The 18,872-nt window shown below is 49.7% G+C and overlaps 2 long non-coding RNA genes across 10 annotated transcripts; one reads left to right on the plus strand and one right to left on the minus strand.

Moving 5' to 3' along the window:
* Positions 1-11,886: 11,886 nt before the first annotated feature.
* LOC142301260 (uncharacterized) lies at positions 11,887-14,656 on the minus strand. Of its 5 annotated transcripts, XR_012752723.1 has the most exons (5): positions 14,505-14,656; positions 13,821-13,876; positions 13,655-13,719; positions 12,775-13,554; positions 11,887-12,005 (listed from the first exon to the last, which is right to left on the minus strand). It is a non-coding gene; the product is annotated as an uncharacterized LOC142301260 (long non-coding RNA). The 5 variants fall into 5 exon arrangements; XR_012752724.1 differs by having other exon boundaries at positions 12,775-13,367; positions 13,471-13,554; positions 13,655-14,656; XR_012752725.1 differs by having other exon boundaries at positions 12,775-12,859; positions 12,969-13,554; positions 13,655-14,656.
* Positions 14,657-15,065: 409 nt separating this feature from the next.
* Positions 15,066-17,900, plus strand: LOC142301261 (uncharacterized). Of its 5 annotated transcripts, XR_012752728.1 has the most exons (5): positions 15,066-15,219; positions 15,848-15,903; positions 16,005-16,069; positions 16,170-16,949; positions 17,719-17,900. It is a non-coding gene; the product is annotated as an uncharacterized LOC142301261 (long non-coding RNA). The 5 variants fall into 5 exon arrangements; XR_012752729.1 differs by having other exon boundaries at positions 15,066-16,069; positions 16,170-16,253; positions 16,357-16,949; XR_012752730.1 differs by having other exon boundaries at positions 15,067-16,069; positions 16,170-16,755; positions 16,865-16,949.
* Positions 17,901-18,872: the final 972 nt, after the last annotated feature.

Consider the following 18,872-nt stretch of genomic DNA (forward strand, 5'->3'; position numbering starts at 1 on the left):
GCACACAGGCCCCACCACCTAGGTGTCTGCTGGGCAAATTGGCCCCCACCACCTGTTCGTTGGGCAAACGGTCCCCACCACTTGTGTGCTGGACACACGAGCCCCCACCACCTGTTCACTGGGCACACAGGCCTCCTCATCAGCTGTCCGCTAGGTAAGATCACTTGTCTGTTGGTCACACAAGCCACAATCATGAGTTTGCTGGTCACACAGCAGGCAGGTGATCCATGGGGCTGTTGTGCAGCCAGCAGACAGGTGGTCATCTTTGGGGCCAATGGGCACACCCAGCAAACAGGTAGGTGGATCCCTGGAGCCCTTCTCTGCACCCAGAAGATCACTGGGTCTCCTCTGTGCACCCAGCAGAATGGTGATCCCTGGGGCCCGTCTGTGCGCCCAGCAGACAGGTGAATCCTTGGACCCATCTGTGTGCCCAGCAGAGAGGTGATTCCTGCAGCCCGTCTGTCCACATAGCAGACAGGTGATCCCTGGGGCATATGTGAGCCCAGGAGACAGGTGGTGATCCCTGGGGCATATGTGAGCCCAGTAGACAGGTGGTGAACTCTGGTGCCAGTGAGCTCCCAGCAATTAGGTAGGTGATCCTTGGGGCCTGTCTGTGCACCCAAAAGACAGATGATTCTTGGGGCCCGTCTGTGCGCCCAAAAGACAGATGATTCTTCGGGCCCGTCTGTGCGCCCAAAAGATAGATGTTCCCTAGGACCCGTCTGTGCACCCAGCAGATGTCTTTCAGCATTAAATGCCTTTGTGAAAATATCTGCAGTCATATCTTCAGTTGGACAATATTCTAATTTGAGGATTCTTTGTTCCTGGTGATGCCTCAAGAAATGATACTTCACATCAATGTGCTTGGTTCTTGGGTTAATTCTTTCCATCTGAGCAAGAACCAGACTTCCTCGATTGTCCTCATTTATTTTTGTTGGTTCCAACTGTGGTTGTCCTAGGTCTGTTAGCAATTGTCTTAACCAACTTCTTGACTCTCTTCACGGCATTCCAATCCCTTTTATTTGGTTTTGACACTTTTCTACTCAGAATTCCTACTGCTGCTGCGATGTCTGGCCTTGTAACAGTTGCTAGATACAGTAATTTTTCCATTGCCGTTCTGTATTCTTCATCATTTGGTAACATATTTTGCTCACTATTCATCTCTTTAAGAAAATTGGTTTCCATTGGAGACTTTGCTTTTTTGCATCCTTCTATCCAGATGTTTCGATTATGTCTTGAATCATGTGATTTTCATTAAGTAGGAAACTTCCATCTTCTTCTCTTTCTATCTGTATTCCTAGGTGCTGTTTCACATTTCTCAAGTCTTTGGTTCTGAAATGTTGTTTCAGAATTTTTAGTATGTCCTCTTTATCCCTTTCTTTTTCAAAACAAACTAAAATATCGTCAACATATATGAGTACACAGATCCATCTGTCCATCAGTCTGTTTGTGTAAAGGCAAGGATCAGCTTTGCGTCTTTGAAATTTTTCATTTGTGAGCACTTCTGTGATTTTATCATTCCACGTTTTAGCAGCATGTTTTAAACTGTATACACTTTTCTGTAGTTTACAAACCATGTTAGGGTTACTTTCATCTTTCAATCCTGGAGGTTGTTCCATGTAAATATCTTCTGTTAAATTTCCATTCAAAAATGTTGTCTTTACATCCAGATGCTTCAACTCCTTTTGTTTCATTGCTGCAACTTCAAAGTTCTTATTGTAGTATGCTTGACAACTGGAGAAAATGTTTCATCACAGTCTTCTCCATATTTTTGAGAATAACCTTTAGCTACGAGTCTTGCTCGGTATCGTTCAGCTGTGCCATCTGTTTGGTATTTTACTTTAAAAACCCATTTACATCCTATAGCTTTTCTATATTCTGGTAATTCTGTCAGTGTCCATGTCTTTGAGTCATGCATGGATTTTATTTCTGTTTCTTTTGCTTTTTTCATTTTATTAGCTTCTTCTTCAGGAAGTTGAGATATGTCTTCACAAGAGGTAGGCTCATAAATTTTGCTTGTACTTGCCTTGTATGAAAGACGCATTGGTGGTTTTCCTATGTTTTCTTTTATTGAACGTCTTGGTTCTGTGTCTATTTGTAATTGTATCTCTCCACTTTCAGTATTCTGTTTTTTATCAATTTCAACTTCCTGTTCATCAGAAGTTATTTCAGCTATATCACTGCTGTTTTCCTATTTTTTTGTTTCCAGTGATATCATTGTGTCTTCATTTAGATCCTCAATGAATGTCACACTGTTACCATAAGTCTGTCTGTTTGGGGATCTAGGATTCTATATCCCTTGCAATTTTCACTATATCCAACAAATATTCCTTCTAAGAATCTGTTTTGAAGTTTGAAACATTTTTCTGTTGGAATAAATACAAAAACTTTACATCCAAAAACTCTTAAATGATTCACACCTTGTTTCTTACCCTGCCACAGTTCATGTGTTTTTTTTTTCAGTTTTCTAGAAGAAAGTCGGTTTTGTAGATAAGTAGCTGTCATTGCTGCTTCACCCCAATATTTCTCTGGTAGTTTGGAATCTGTTAGCATACATCTTATCATTTCAGTCAGTTCTGTTTTTCCTTTCTGCTACCCCATTTTGTTCAGGTGTGTATGGAACAGTCTTTTGATGTTCTATACTTTTTTGTCTGAAGTAGTTTTCTACGTATTTTGTGTCCTGTGAATTCACCTCCATTATCATTTTAATGACAATTGGCTTCTTCTGAAACTAGTTATTTGACTTGTCACATAGTCTACTATTTTCTTGAAAGCTTCTCTTTTATTTTTTATCAAGTATGTGACTGTGTATCTTGAGTAGTCATCTATAAAAGTCACTACCCTGTTTCCCCGAAAATAAGACACTGTCTTATATTTTTTTTTTCCCTGAAAAAAGCACTATGTCTTATTTTCAGGGGGTGTCTTATTCTCGAGGAGACATGGTTGGGGGTAAGTTTACCCCCCACAAAAAGCAGACCCCCCCCATCCCAGGATCGTCATACTTACCAGCCCAGGGCGTCTGTATGGCTCCCAGATCTTTCTGTGATCTCCCATCAGGTACGCTGCACGCCTCCCCTGCGTCTGGCTGACATCAGATCTCACACACACACTTCTCCCTGTGATCTCCCTGCAGCTGTGCTCCCCTGCGTCTGGCTGACATCAGATCTCACACACACACTTCTCCCTGTGATCTCCCTGCAGCTGTGCTCCCCTGCGTCTGGCTGACATCAGATCTCACACACACACTTCTCCCTGTGATCTCCCTGCAGCTGTGCTCCCCTGCGTCTGGCTGACATCAGATCTCACACACACATCAGATCTCACACACACACATCAGATCTCACACACACACATCAGATCTCACACACACATCAGATCTCACACACACATCAGATCTCACACACACATCAGATCTCACACACACATCAGATCACACACACACATCAGATCACACACACACACACACACACACTTCTCCCTGTGATCTCCCTGCAGCTGTGCTCCCCTGCGTCTGGCTGACATCAGATCTCAGACACACACATCAGATCTCACACACACACATCAGATCTCTCACACACACACACACATACACACACATCAGATCACACACACACACACACACACACACACACACACACACACTTCTCCCTGTGATCTCCCTGCAGCTGTGCTCCCTTGCGTCTGGCTGACATCAGATCTCACACACACATCAGATCACACACACACAAACACACACCCACCTCACTTCTTCCCACCCACCCCACGATCCCAGCACCTGTGCTGCACGCCGTGCTCCTCTGCCTCCTGCCGACACTCACAGATCCAATCGCTTACGTTCACACACAGTCACACATCAGACAGTACACACGCACACACACACACACACACACACACACCCCACTTCTCCCTGTGCTCTCCGGTGGGCAGTCCCAGCAGCTGTGCTGCACGCCGTGCTCCTCTGCCGACACTCACAGATCCGATCGCATACACTCACACACACACTCACACATCAGAGAGCATACACACACATCCGATCGCATACACTCACACACACACTGACGATATCGCACATACATGCTCACACACACAAAACATCCGGAGATACCACATGCTTCCGGCCATGTGATCCTCCGGCAGGTCTTGGAAGGTCACTGCACAGTGCATAGAATCGCCGCCGAGAAGCAATCAATATCGCCAGAGGTTGTGAGTGTGTGGATGCGATCTGATGTGTGTGAGGTGTGTCTGTCTGTCTGTCTGTCTGTCTGTCTGTCTGTCTGTCTGTCTGTCGTCAGTGTCTGGTAAATATGATTGGGGGTCTTCTTTCTTCTGTCTTCTCTCTTCTGGGGGTGCCCGCTGCCCATAATGAAGTGTCCTGCAGTGTCTTTAACTCTTTCACCGCTGCATGACACTTCATTATTGACCGCAGCTATGTCTTATTTTTAGGGGATGTCTTATATTAAAGCATCCCTGAAAACTCCTGCTATGTCTTATTTTCAGGGGACATCTTATTTTCGGGGAAACACGGTATATCTATTGCCTCCTGATGTACACTTTCATGGGTCCACATGCATCAATATGCACCAAATCAAATGCTCTTGTGCTTTTCGTCTCACTTTCTTTAGGTATAGATATTCTTGTAGCTTTAGATTTTATACAACATTAACCTCTTACGGTAATTAAGCAATCAGATCAATAGATCCTTTGTCAATTCTTTCTTTTGTAGCTCCATTCTACTTTCAGGATGTCTGTGTCCTAGATGTCTATGTCACATGTGAATACACTTCTTGTCATCATGTGTACACAATTTCATCTGTTCCTTTAATGTGTCTAGATGATATAATTGTTCATCTGCCTTGACATTGGTTATTATGTAAATACCCGCTAGAATTGTACATATTCATCATCTTTGAATTTTACAGTAGAGCTGGTGTCACACACAGCGACAACGACGTCGCTGCTACGTCACCATTTTCTGTGACATTGCAGCGACGTCCCGTCGCTGTCGCTGTGTGTGACATCCAGCAACGACCTGGCCCCTGCTGTGAGGTCGCCGGTCGTTGCTGAATGTCCAGCTTCATTTTTTGGTCGTCACTCTCCCGCTGTGACACACACATCGCTGTGTGTGACAGCGAGAGAGCGACGAAATGAAGCGAGCAGGCAGCAGGAGCCGGCATCTGGCAGCTGCGGTAAGCTGTAACCAGCGTAAACATCGGGTAACCAAGGGAAGGCCTTTCCCTGGTTACCCGATATTTACCTTCGTTACCAGCCTCCGCCCTTGCTGCCAGTGCCGGCTCCTGCTCTGTGCACATGTGGCTGCAGTACACATCGGGTAATTAACCCAATGTGTACTGTAGCAAGGAGAGCAAGGAGCCAGCGCTAAGCAGTGTGCGCGGCTCCCTGCTCTCTGCAATGTGACATGTAGCTGCAGTACACATCGGGTTAATTAACCCGATGTGTACTGTACCTAGGAGAGCAAGGAGCCAGCTCTAAGCGCGGCTCCCTGCTCTCTGCACATGTAGCACAGCGACGTTATGATCGCTGCTTCTGCTGTGTTTGACAGCTAAGCAGCGATCATAACAGCGACTTACAAGGTCGCTGTTACGTCACAGAAAATGGTGACGTAACAGCGACGTCGTTGTCGCTGTCGCTTAGTGTGAACCCAGCTTAAGTCCTTTAGCTGTTAGACATGGGACCCATCTATGCGCCTAGCAGACAGATGGTCCCTGGGGTCCGTCTGTGCGCCCAGCAGACAGGTGGTCCCTGGGGCCCGACTGTGCGCCCAAAAAAACAGGTGATCCCTGGGGCCCATCTGTGTGCCCCAAAGACACCAATAGGGCCCATCTGTGCGCCCAGCAGACAGGTGATCCCTTTAGCCCGTCTGTGCGTCCAGCAAACAGATGATCCCTGAGGGCAGTCTGTGCGCCCAGCAAACAAGTGATCCCTAAGGTCCATTTGTGCTTCCAGCAGACAGGTGATCTCTGGGTCCCGTCTGAGCGCCCAGGAGACAGGTGATCCCTGAGACCCGTCAATGCGCCAAAAAGATAAGTGATCTCTGGGGCTGCCTGTGCTCTCAGCAGACAAGTAGTCCCTGCGGTCGTCTGTGCTCCCAGCGGACAAGAGATCCCAGGAGTCCGTGTGTGCACCCAGCATACACAACTGATCTCAGGGGCTCTTCTGTACTCCCAGCAGACAAGTGACGCCTGGGACACGTCTGTGCTCCCAGCAGACAAGTGATTGCAGGGACCCGTCTGTGCACCCAGCATACAGATGATCTCCTGAGCCCATCTGTGTGCCAAGCAGAGAGGTGATCCCTGGGGCCCGTCTGTGCGCCCAGCAGACAGTTGATCCCTTGTGCTAGTTTGCGCTCTGTAGACAGGTGGTGATTCCTGTCCCTCGGGCCGGTCTGTGCGCCCAGCAGACAGGTGATTCCTGAGTCTCGTTTGTGCACCCAAAAGACAGGTGATCAATGGTGCCCGTCTGTGATCCTAGCAGACAGGTGGTCATCTTTGGGGCCAGTAGTCGCCAAGCAGACAGGTAAGTGATCCCTGGGGCCCTTCTGTGCACCCAGCAGACAGGCAATCCCTCGGGCCCGTCTGTGCACCCAGCAGACAGGTGATCCCTGAGTCTCGTCTGTGCACCCAAAAGACAGGTGATCAATGGTGCCCGTCTGTGCAACCTGCAGACAAGTATTCCCAGGGACCCATCTGTGCGTCTAGCAGACAGATGATTCCTGGGGTCCGTCTATGCGCCCAGCAGACAGGTGAATCCTGGGACCCATCTGTGTGCCCAGCAGAGAGGTGATCTCTGGGGCCAGTCTGTGCTCCCAGCAGACAGGTGATCCCTGGGGGCCCGTCTGTGCTCCCAGCAGACAGGTGCGCCCTGAAGACAGGAGATCCCTGGGTCCCGTCTGTGATCCTAGCAGACAGGTGGTCATCTTTGGGGCCAGTGGGCACCAAGCAGACAGGTAGGTGATCCCTGTCGCCCGTCTGTGAGTCAAGCAGACAGGGGCCATTGTGCAACCAGCAGACAGTGCTCATCTCTGGGTCCAGTGAGTGCCAAGCAGACAGGTAGGTATTCCCTGGGGCCCATCTGTGGTCCCAGCAGACAGGTGTACCCTGGGTCCCCTCTGTGCACCCAGGAGACAGGTGATCCATGGGGTCCATCTGTGCGCCCAGCAGGCAGGTGCTCCCTGTGTCCGTCTGTGCGCCCAGCAGACACTTGATCCCTGGAGCTCGTCTGCACCCAGTAGACAGGTGGTGATCCCTGGGGCCAGTGAGTTCCCAAGAAATAGGTAGGTGATCCCTGGTGGTCGTCTGTGCGCCCAGCAGACAGGTGATTCTTGGGGCCCATCTGTGCTCCCAGCAGAACGGTCACGTGATCTTTGGGGCCAGTGGGCGTCAAGCAGACAGGTAGGTGATCCCTAGAGTCCATCTGTGAGCCCAGTAGACAGTTGATCCCTGGGGCCGGTGTGCAACCAGCAGACAGGTGATCATCTTTGGGTCCAGTGAGCGCCAAGCAGACAGGAAGGTGAACTTTGGGGCCTGTGTGCTCCACAGGTTCACACCACCTGTCCGCTTGGTGTACACGGCACCCTATCATCTGTCTGGTGGTGGCACAGAGGCCCTCAGCACCTGTCTGCTGGGCACACGGGCACCCACCACCTGTCTGCTGGGTACACGGGCCCCCACCACCTTTCCGCTAGGCAAGATCACCTGTCCGTTGGGCACACGGACCCACATCACCTTTCCGCTGGGCACACAGGCCCCCCCAACACCTGTCTTCTGGGCACACGAGACCCCATCACCTGTCTGCTAGGCAATATCACCTGTCCGCTGAGCACAAGGACCCACATCATCTGTCTGCTGTGCAAACGGGCTCCCCACCACTTGTCCGCTGGGCATACGGACCCGAGAACTAGCGGGCAACCACAAACTTGTGGCATGTAAATAATGTTGTTGTGGCTTCCACCGTTACCGCCTCCGGAGAGGCAGATTGGAGGAAGGGCCCGCAGTGGAGCAGGCTGGGGCCCAGCCACCAAACCAGACACAAAACCCTTGTTGCCTCCCTCTAGGGGCTGATGTTCACACCAGGGGGTGGGCCAGGCGGTTGGCCCCGCCCACCGAGGAGTTCACAGTCCTGGAGGCAGGAAAAGTAGACAGTCTAGCTAGGGAAGTGAGAGTGGAAGGAAGGAAAATGGCAAGTGAGCAGACTAAAGTTGGTCCGGGTGTGTGGCCCGATCGGTACAGCAAGGTTGGCAGACGGTGGTGACCGTCTGCAGGAGTGGCCTATCGGAGTCTACCGTAAGGACCGTGGACGGGCGGTGACCCGGCGGTACCGGACCGGTACGCAAGGAGAAGCCAGCACCATCTGGCAGGGGCTTACGGACCCCGGCAAGGCTAGGAGTCGCCGTGAATTTGCCGAATTCGTTAGTGAAGGGAACCTCCTGGGTTTCCCAGCAGCCAAGTCCCGACAGAAGGCAACAGTCCAACCAAGAGAGGGAGCCACCGCCAAGGCAACCGTTTCCCAGGGCCAGAGCCTGCGGGCAAAAGGGGCTCCTCCAGCCCATATCCAAGCTGGGGAGCGGGTTACCGGTGGGAACCCATTGGAACCATCTACCGTACATAGGTGCAGGGAAAGGCAGTCACCATCAACCTGCCGGGAGAAACAACACCGCAGCCGTTTGTGGGACCCGTCCATCCAGCCATGTGTTTTACCGAGAACTGTGTCCTCATCATTGGCTGAGTGAGTACCACAGCGCTGCCCCCGCGACCCTGCACCTCACCAGGCCCTGTAACCCGCCTGTCATCCATCCCTACCCCCATCACCGGGCCCCGGGACAACCAACCCCCTACCCACGGAGGGGAGAAATAACATCCAGGCTGCTCCCTGTCATCGCTCCCGGGATCCCCGTCCAGAGCAGCGGTAGTGTCACCAATATCACCACAACCGTGGGTGGCGTCACGGACAATAATCAAATCCCCACAATCAAAATCCCCCTTTTTCACTCACGGGCGAGGAGCGCCGCTCGAGTCCCTGGGATCCGGCCCACCGCTCGAGCCACCACCGAGCAGCAGCCGCAGCCGCAGCAGCGGCCGGACCCGAGCAGTGGGAGAGCGCAGCGTCCCCTCCTCCGCCCGCGACACACCCAGCAGACAGGTGGTGATCCCTGGAGCCAGTAGGTTCCCAGCAAACATGCAGATGATCCCTGGGGCCCATCTATGCGCAGCAGACAGGTGATCCCTGGGGCCCTTCTGTGCGCCCAGCAGACAAGTGATCCCTGGCTTCCGTCTGTGCGCCTAGCAGACAGGTGGTCCCTGAGCCCGTCTGTGAGCCCAACAGATAGGTGGTCCATGGGGGCCATCTGTGCTCCCAGCAGACAGGTGATACCTGTGACCCGTCTGGGCTCCCAGCAGACAGGTGATCCCTGCTGCCTGTCTGTGATCCCAGCAGACAGGTGATCCCTGGAGCACTTGTCCGCCCAAAAGATAAGTCTGTGATCTTTGGGGCACGTGTACACTCAGTAGATAAGTGATCCCTGTGGCTCGTGTGCACACGGGCACACACCACCTGTCCGCTGGGTGTACATGGGACCCTATCATCTGTCTGATGGTGGCACACGGGCCCTCAGCACCTGTCTGCTGAGCATACGGAACCACATTACCTGTCCTCTGGGCACACTCGGGACCCCGTCACCTGTCCGCTAGGCAATATCACCTGTCCGCCGGGCACACGGTCCCCCACCACTGGTCCTCTGGGCATAAAAAAACCCTCCACCTATTCGATGAGCAAACTAGCCCCTATCACCTGTCCGCTAGACAAGATCGCCTGTCCTCTGGGGACAGACGGGCACTCCACCACCTGTCTGCTGGACACACGGGCCCTCCCACCACCTGTCTGCTGGACACACGGGCCCTCCCACCACCTGTCTGCTGAGCACACGGGTCCACTCACCACCTGTCCGCTGGGCACATGGGCCCCCTCAACACCTGTCCACTGGGCACATGGGCCACCTCCAAATGTCTACTGGGTACATGGGCCCCCCACCACCTGGCTGCTGGGCACACGGGCCCCCCACCACTTGTCTGCTGGGCACATGGGCCTCCACCACCTGTTTGTTGGGCACACGGGCCCCCACCACTTCTCTGCTAGGCAAGATCACCTTTCTGCTGGGGGCACACGGGACCCCACCACCTGTCTGCTGGGCACACAGGTTCCTATCACCTGTCCATTAGGCAAGACGACCTGTCCTTTGGGCACATGGGCTCCCACCACCTGTCGACTGAGGGCACACATGTTTGCTGGGCACACTGGTACCCACCACCTGTCTACTGGGCACACGGGCCCTCACCACCTGTCCGTTACGCACACGGGCCCCCATCACCTGTTCACTGGGCACATGGGCCCAGCAGACAGGTAGTCTTTGGGACCCATCTATGCGCCTACCAGGCAGATGGTCCCTGAGGCCCGTTTATGCACCCAGCAGATAGGTGGTCCCTGGGGCCCGCCTCTGTGCCCAGCAGACAGGTTGTCCTTGGTGCCCGTCTGTGCGCCCAAAAGACATGTGATCAATGAGGCCTGTCTGTGCACCCAGCAGACAAGTGATCGCAGGGAACCATCTGTGCGCCCAGTATACAGATGACCCCTGGGGCCCTCCTGTGTGCCCAGCAGACAGTGGGGACCGTCTGTGCGCCCAGCAGACAGGTGATTCCTGGGGACCTTCTATGCACCCAGCAGACAGGTGATCCCTGGGGGCCATCTGTGCTCCCAGTAGAGATGTGATCCCTGGGGCCCGTCTATGCTCCCAGTGTCGCGGGCGGAGGGGACGCGCTCGCCACGCTCGGGTCTGGCGCTGCTGCTGCTCGGTGGCTCGAGCGGTGGGCCGGATCCGGGGACTCGAGCGGCGCTCCTCGCCCGTGAGTGAAAAGGGAGTTGGTTTGGTTGGGGATTTAGTCCGTGACGCCACCCACGGGTTGTGGTGAAGATGGGCACCACCGCTGCTGGTGACGGGGATCCCGGGAGCAATGGTAGGGAGCAGCTGGGATGTTGTTTTCCCCCTCCGTGGGTAGGGGTTGGTGGTCCCGGGGCCCGGTGGTGTGATGGGGAGGCAGGGTCGGTGAGGTGCAGGGTTAGCGCGGCGCGGTGCCGGATGGCACGGGTGTACTCACTCAGCAAGAGATGCACAAAGTCTCCGGTAAACCAAACGGCTGGATGGACAGGTCCCGCAGCCGGCTGTTGTGTCTCTCCCCGGACAGGTGATGGTGGCTGTCTCTCCCTGCACCTTTGTGTACTGTGTTGACTCCATTGGCTTCCCAACGGTAGTCCGCTCCCTGGTGTATAGATACCGGAGGAGCCCGTTTTGCCCGCATGCGCTGGCCCCTGGATTTCTAGCCATTGGCGGTGGCTGTATATCCTCACGGTGTGAGCAGTTGCCTTCAATCGGGAGTTGGTTGTTAGGGAACCCCGTGGGTTCCTGTCACATTCGGATTTGACTATTGACGGCGGCTCCAAGCCTGGTCGGGGTCCGATGGCCCTGCCTGGGTGTGCTTAGCTTCACTCCGTTCCCCGGTCGGGTACCGGTGGGCCACCGCCCAGCCCCGGTCCTTACGGCTCTGCGGAGTTCCACCAACTCCTGCAGACGGCCACCACCGTCTGCCAACCTTGCTCTCAGTGCCTGGGCTCCAACCCAGACACCTGCAGTACGTGACCTCTCTCCTTCACCTCCTGAACTCAACTCCTCCAAACTCTAACTGACTGCTTTTCTCGCCTTCAGGCCTGTGAACTCCTCGGTGGGTGGGGCCAACCGCCTGGCTCCGCCCCACCTGGTGTGGAGGCAACAAGGGTTTTGTGTCTGACTAATATAACTCAAATGGATAATAATTCTGGCACACTAAAAAACGAGCATGAAGAAATTTTGCTTGATTGTGGAATCAGTTTTATTAGTGCAAAAACAAGATCAATTCATCCGACGTTTCGACCGTTTTGGTCTTTATCAAGGATAGAATTATCTATATCGTAATGGGAGGATATGACGTTTCGACCGTTTTGGTCTTTATCAAGGATAGAATTATCTACCAAAGAAAATCATAAGAAGTACATCATTACATGATATTACAAAAAAAATACAAAAAGATACAAACGAAGGTATGTAAAAAATGAAGAAAATTCTTTCACAATAAGCATCATACATTGACTGATGCCATGAACCAACAAAACATTTTGTATAACACATGATTCCTGGTAGTGTGTGATACAATCATTGCAACATATGTATAACCTGTTGGACTAAAAAGCGCATGAAGTAAGGGTATGTGCGCACGTTGCTTTTTACCTGCTTTTTACCTGCTTTTTTGCTGCTTTTTCTTCTGCGCTGTTTAATGCCAAAATGGATGTGTTCTTCTATTCAAGCATAGTCTATGGGAATTTGGGTTTCTTGTTCACACTATGTTGTTCAAAATGCTGCCTTTTTGTGGCAGAACTTTGGTCAAAAACTCAGCTTTGCAGTGCAAAACCCAAATGGCAAAAACAATTGACATGTTGCTTCTTTGAAAAGCTGAGTTTTTGACCAAAGTTCTGCCACAAAAAGGCAGCATTTTGAACAACATAGTGTGAACAAGAAACCCAAATTCCCATAGACTTTGCTTGAATAGAAGAACACATCCATTTTGGCATTAAACAGCGCAGAAGAAAAAGCAGCAAAAAAGCAGGTAAAAAGCAGGTAAAAAGCAACGTGCGCACATACCCTTAGTGATAAGAGTACAGCAAGCATAAACCCACCTATATCGTAATGGGAGGATATGAATTCAATAGAGACTGGTCATCACCATTAGGTATGAGTGATCAGAAGGTTCCGATCCTATGTCTATAAGGAGAATAAATGATATGTGACACTCCACATGACTAGAACATATCAAAACGCACTCTTTTCCATATTTGACATACAATGAGTAGGTAGACAAGGCCGTATATACCTTTTGTGTTGGCCTGTGGTAACGAACAAAACAAAACTGGAGGCAATCTGTGATTATAGTTGTTTCTACATGGGGATTAAACATGGATAAGCATTACTCAGATGTATAGAATAGTGAGCATTCTAATCAAGGAGGTGGCATGCAGGAACCTGTAGCATATGTGTGGTAGGTATATTACCTGGAATAGTACCAAATGATGGTAGTGGAAAATGAAATTCTCTCACTGAATGGTTCTCAGTTACCTCCAAGGTATGTATATGCTGGAAATAACATGTACAAAAAGGAGATACATACAAGGACATGTAACCTCTATGCGAAATACATTTATACGTGTCTATACCCCAAAGCGTTGGTGAAAGGCAACCGAAAATTAGAGCTGAAGACAGTATGGAGATGTGTCTAAAAAGAGACCAACATAGATGTAAACACCTCATGCATGTACATCAAAATAGCATGTCAGGGGAGACAATGTACAAGCAAGTATTGAAACTAGACATAATACCTGGAACACAGAGTAATGACTGATGGCAGCACATTAAGATTCCCTCACTGACTGGTTCTCAGTTACCTCCAAGACAAGCAAAAACTGAAGGTGGCATATGTAAAAAGAGAATCGTACACAGGTAAGTAACACCAGTATAAGGTACATTCATTCAGGGATGTATTGAGCTAAAAGTACATACTACCTTTAAAGTAACCAAGGCGTGAGCCATAAAGAGCTGTTGTCATAAGCAGGGGGATACCTATGTCCCTGTGAGACCAAAATGAGAAAACCTTTTAGAAACCACTCAATCAGGAATCAAGTGCAATAAAAGGGAGAACCCATTGGTATAATACCAACAGAGAACATACCTGGTGAGATAAACAGGGCAAAGCAGGCAAACTATCAGGCAGTGGGGTGCAGGATTCTGGTGAGAGAAATGAAGGGCATATTCAGTGATGGCCCGACTTGGTTGAGGTGGTGTAAAGGAGGCTGACACATACCTTGTGGTGGTGGTATAGGGTATAGGCCCCTGGTTAAGTGCGACTGGCTGCGTCGCTGGGGCTTATTTATATGAAAAGGGGGGCGAGCGTCCACTACCCCACTTCCTGGTAGTGGAACGCAGTGTGCGTCCGTGGAACGCACGCGGCGCATGCGCAGTGCCGGCATCAGCACCGCGCATGCGCAGTGCCGGCATCAGCACCGCGCACGCGCAGACGGCGAGCGGCAGGACAGGGCGGTGGGCGGAGAGCAAGGGGCGTGTAATTGAGTATGTGTAGGATGGGAGTGAACTGACCCACGGACTGAGTGCCGCCCACACGTCGCGCTTAGTTATTTGCACAACGTGTGAGGGGGCCCAGTACATAAGTCAGTGTGTGGAGCTTACAGACAGTGTCAGGAGTGTTAGATAGGCTGGCCTGTGGATCGCGCGCCGCCCGTGCGTCATGCCTGGCTATTTGCACAACGCACGAGCCGGGCACGGAGCACAGGTCAGGGATAGCAACAAATGAGGAAACAGGTTATGATTATATCAAAGTGCCTGGTGACATTCTTACACAGGTGAGAATGGTGATTCTACTGAGGGAACCCGATGCCAGTGCCAATAGGTGAGGGGTCAGGTGGAGGGTGCCTATAAATAAAAGAGAAAAAGGGGTTAGAGACAAGGTTTATATATATAAATATATATATAGAAGTTATATCATGACCAAGTCCTTATACTGGTGTTTTACAGTCCTTGTTTTACAGTCCTTGTACAATCACCTTAGGAACAACCACAAAGAGAGACCGCCATGATTGAGACATTATAAGAATAGTATCATAAACACATATCATGTTCCCTATTAAGCCCCTTCGGTTCTAGAGTATTCAAGGTAAAAATCCAAAATGACTCCCTCTCCGTAAGGGTGGTAACCGTATACGCACCCTTAAGGAGAGGGAGTCATTTTGGATTTTTACCTTGAATACTCTAGAACCGAAGGGGCTTAATAGGGAACATGATATGTGTTTATGATACTATTCTTATAATGTCTCAATCATGGCGGTCTCTCTTTGTGGTTGTTCCTAAGGTGATTGTACAAGGACTGTAAAACAAGGACTGTAAAACACCAGTATAAGGACTTGGTCATGATATAACTTCTATATATATATTTATATATATAAACCTTGTCTCTAACCCCTTTTTCTCTTTTATTTATAGGCACCCTCCACCTGACCCCTCACCTATTGGCACTGGCATCGGGTTCCCTCAGTAGAATCACCATTCTCACCTGTGTAAGAATGTCACCAGGCACTTTGATATAATCATAACCTGTTTCCTCATTTGTTGCTATCCCTGACCTGTGCTCCGTGCCCGGCTCGTGCGTTGTGCAAATAGCCAGGCATGACGCACGGGCGGCGCGCGATCCACAGGCCAGCCTATCTAACACTCCTGACACTGTCTGTAAGCTCCACACACTGACTTATGTACTGGGCCCCCTCACACGTTGTGCAAATAACTAAGCGCGACGTGTGGGCGGCACTCAGTCCGTGGGTCAGTTCACTCCCATCCTACACATACTCAATTACACGCCCCTTGCTCTCCGCCCACCGCCCTGTCCTGCCGCTCGCCGTCTGCGCGTGCGCGGTGCTGATGCCGGCACTGCGCATGCGCGGTGCTGATGCCGGCACTGCGCATGCGCCGCGTGCGTTCCACGGACGCACACTGCGTTCCACTACCAGGAAGTGGGGTAGTGGACGCTCGCCCCCCTTTTCATATAAATAAGCCCCAGCGACGCAGCCAGTCGCACTTAACCAGGGGCCTATACCCTATACCACCACCACAAGGTATGTGTCAGCCTCCTTTACACCACCTCAACCAAGTCGGGCCATCACTGAATATGCCCTTCATTTCTCTCACCAGAATCCTGCACCCCACTGCCTGATAGTTTGCCTGCTTTGCCCTGTTTATCTCACCAGGTATGTTCTCTGTTGGTATTATACCAATGGGTTCTCCCTTTTATTGCACTTGATTCCTGATTGAGTGGTTTCTAAAAGGTTTTCTCATTTTGGTCTCACAGGGACATAGGTATCCCCCTGCTTATGACAACAGCTCTTTATGGCTCACGCCTTGGTTACTTTAAAGGTAGTATGTACTTTTAGCTCAATACATCCCTGAATGAATGTACCTTATACTGGTGTTACTTACCTGTGTACGATTCTCTTTTTACATATGCCACCTTCAGTTTTTGCTTGTCTTGGAGGTAACTGAGAACCAGTCAGTGAGGGAATCTTAATGTGCTGCCATCAGTCATTACTCTGTGTTCCAGGTATTATGTCTAGTTTCAATACTTGCTTGTACATTGTCTCCCCTGACATGCTATTTTGATGTACATGCATGAGGTGTTTACATCTATGTTGGTCTCTTTTTAGACACATCTCCATACTGTCTTCAGCTCTAATTTTCGGTTGCCTTTCACCAACGCTTTGGGGTATAGACACGTATAAATGTATTTCGCATAGAGGTTACATGTCCTTGTATGTATCTCCTTTTTGTACATGTTATTTCCAGCATATACATACCTTGGAGGTAACTGAGAACCATTCAGTGAGAGAATTTCATTTTCCACTACCATCATTTGGTACTATTCCAGGTAATATACCTACCACACATATGCTACAGGTTCCTGCATGCCACCTCCTTGATTAGAATGCTCACTATTCTATACATCTGAGTAATGCTTATCCATGTTTAATCCCCATGTAGAAACAACTATAATCACAGATTGCCTCCAGTTTTGTTTTGTTCGTTACCACAGGCCAACACAAAAGGTATATACGGCCTTGTCTACCTACTCATTGTATGTCAAATATGGAAAAGAGTGCGTTTTGATATGTTCTAGTCATGTGGAGTGTCACATATCATTTATTCTCCTTATAGACATAGGATCGGAACCTTCTGATCACTCATACCTAATGGTGATGACCAGTCTCTATTGAATTCATATCCTCCCATTACGATATAGGTGGGTTTATGCTTGCTGTACTCTTATCACTAAGGGTATGTGCGCACGTTGCTTTTTACCTGCTTTTTACCTGCTTTTTTGCTGCTTTTTCTTCTGCGCTGTTTAATGCCAAAATGGATGTGTTCTTCTATTCAAGCAAAGTCTATGGGAATTTGGGTTTCTTGTTCACACTATGTTGTTCAAAATGCTGCCTTTTTGTGGCAGAACTTTGGTCAAAAACTCAGCTTTTCAAAGAAGCAACATGTCAATTGTTTTTGCCATTTGGGTTTTGCACTGCAAAGCTGAGTTTTTGACCAAAGTTCTGCCACAAAAAGGCAGCATTTTGAACAACATAGTGTGAACAAGAAACCCAAATTCCCATAGACTATGCTTGAATAGAAGAACACATCCATTTTGGCATTAAACAGCGCAGAAGAAAAAGCAGCAAAAAAGCAGGTAAAAAGCAGGTAAAAAGCAACGTGCGCACATACCCTTACTTCATGCGCTTTTTAGTCCAACAGGTTATACATATGTTGCAATGATTGTATCACACACTACCAGGAATCATGTGTTATACAAAATGTTTTGTTGGTTCATGGCATCAGTCAATGTATGATGCTTATTGTGAAAGAATTTTCTTCATTTTTTACATACCTTCGTTTGTATCTTTTTGTATTTTTTTTGTAATATCATGTAATGATGTACTTCTTATGATTTTCTTTGGTAGATAATTCTATCCTTGATAAAGACCAAAACGGTCGAAACGTCATATCCTCCCATTACGATATAGATAATTCTATCCTTGATAAAGACCAAAACGGTCGAAACGTCGGATGAATTGATCTTGTTTTTGCACTAATAAAACTGATTCCACAATCAAGCAAAATTTCTTCATGCTCGTTTTTTAGTGTGCCAGAATTATTATCCATTTGATTGACTTATTTTTTCTGGGCACCTAGTTTATACACAGTGAGCCAGACATATTCTCTTACTTCTGACTAATATAACTGTCTGGGGGTGGGGGTGTGTGAGTGTTTTGTCTGTGGCTACCTGGCTAGTCCAGGGCGCCACACCAGCACACAGGAAATCCCTGGGGCACCTTAGTGAGCCCAACAGACAGGTGATCCTTGGGGCCCATCTGTGAACCCAGCAGACAGGTGATCCCTGGGTCTCCCCTGTGCACCCAGCAGACAGGTGATCTATGGGGCCCGTCTATGCACTCAGCAGAAAGGTGATCTCTGGGGCCCGTCTGAGCACCCAGGAGACAGGTGGTCCCTGGGACTCGTCTGTGCACCCAGTAGACAAGTTGGTCCCTGGGGCCCATCTGTGCACCAAAAAGATAAGTGAGTCCTGGGGCTGTCTGTACTCCCAGTATACAGGTGATTCCTGGGAACTCGTGTGCGCCCAGTAGACAGGTGGTGATCCCTGGGGCCAGTGTTCCAGGCAAGGTGTGGAAAACAGGAAATGGCAGCCATCCATGTGTATGATCTAAAAACTGAAAGGCAAATCGACATATTTCCCACAATCCCTTGTCAAGAGGTTAATTAAGTATTTAATGGAAAGGCTCTCCTCAACAGTCCCCCCTAAATACTTTATTAACCTTCTGACCCTACTCCTAACCCATCAGTCTCCAATACCTGGCTGCAACTCTTTTCTTTTTGCTGCCCGCTATACGAGCAATGCTAAGCCTTTGCCCCCAGGGGAACAGACTTCGATTGGAGCCTGATGTACTCGCCCTACTCTGACTGCCTAGCTGGGGACTGTGAAAGACTGAAGGAGGCCTAGCTGTGCTATATCTACAGAATAACTAACCTCTTGAGCTAGGAAAGTGGGAACTGACGTTTCTACTCCTTTCTCGATCTTCCTCCTTACACAGAAAAAAACACAACAAACAATAATAGTTACAACAATTAAGACAACAAGGACCACTATGGCTATCTGAGC

The sequence above is a fragment of the Anomaloglossus baeobatrachus genome, chromosome 4 (genome assembly GCF_048569485.1).
Source record: "Anomaloglossus baeobatrachus isolate aAnoBae1 chromosome 4, aAnoBae1.hap1, whole genome shotgun sequence".
In the NCBI taxonomy this organism is placed as follows: Eukaryota; Metazoa; Chordata; class Amphibia; order Anura; family Aromobatidae; genus Anomaloglossus; species Anomaloglossus baeobatrachus.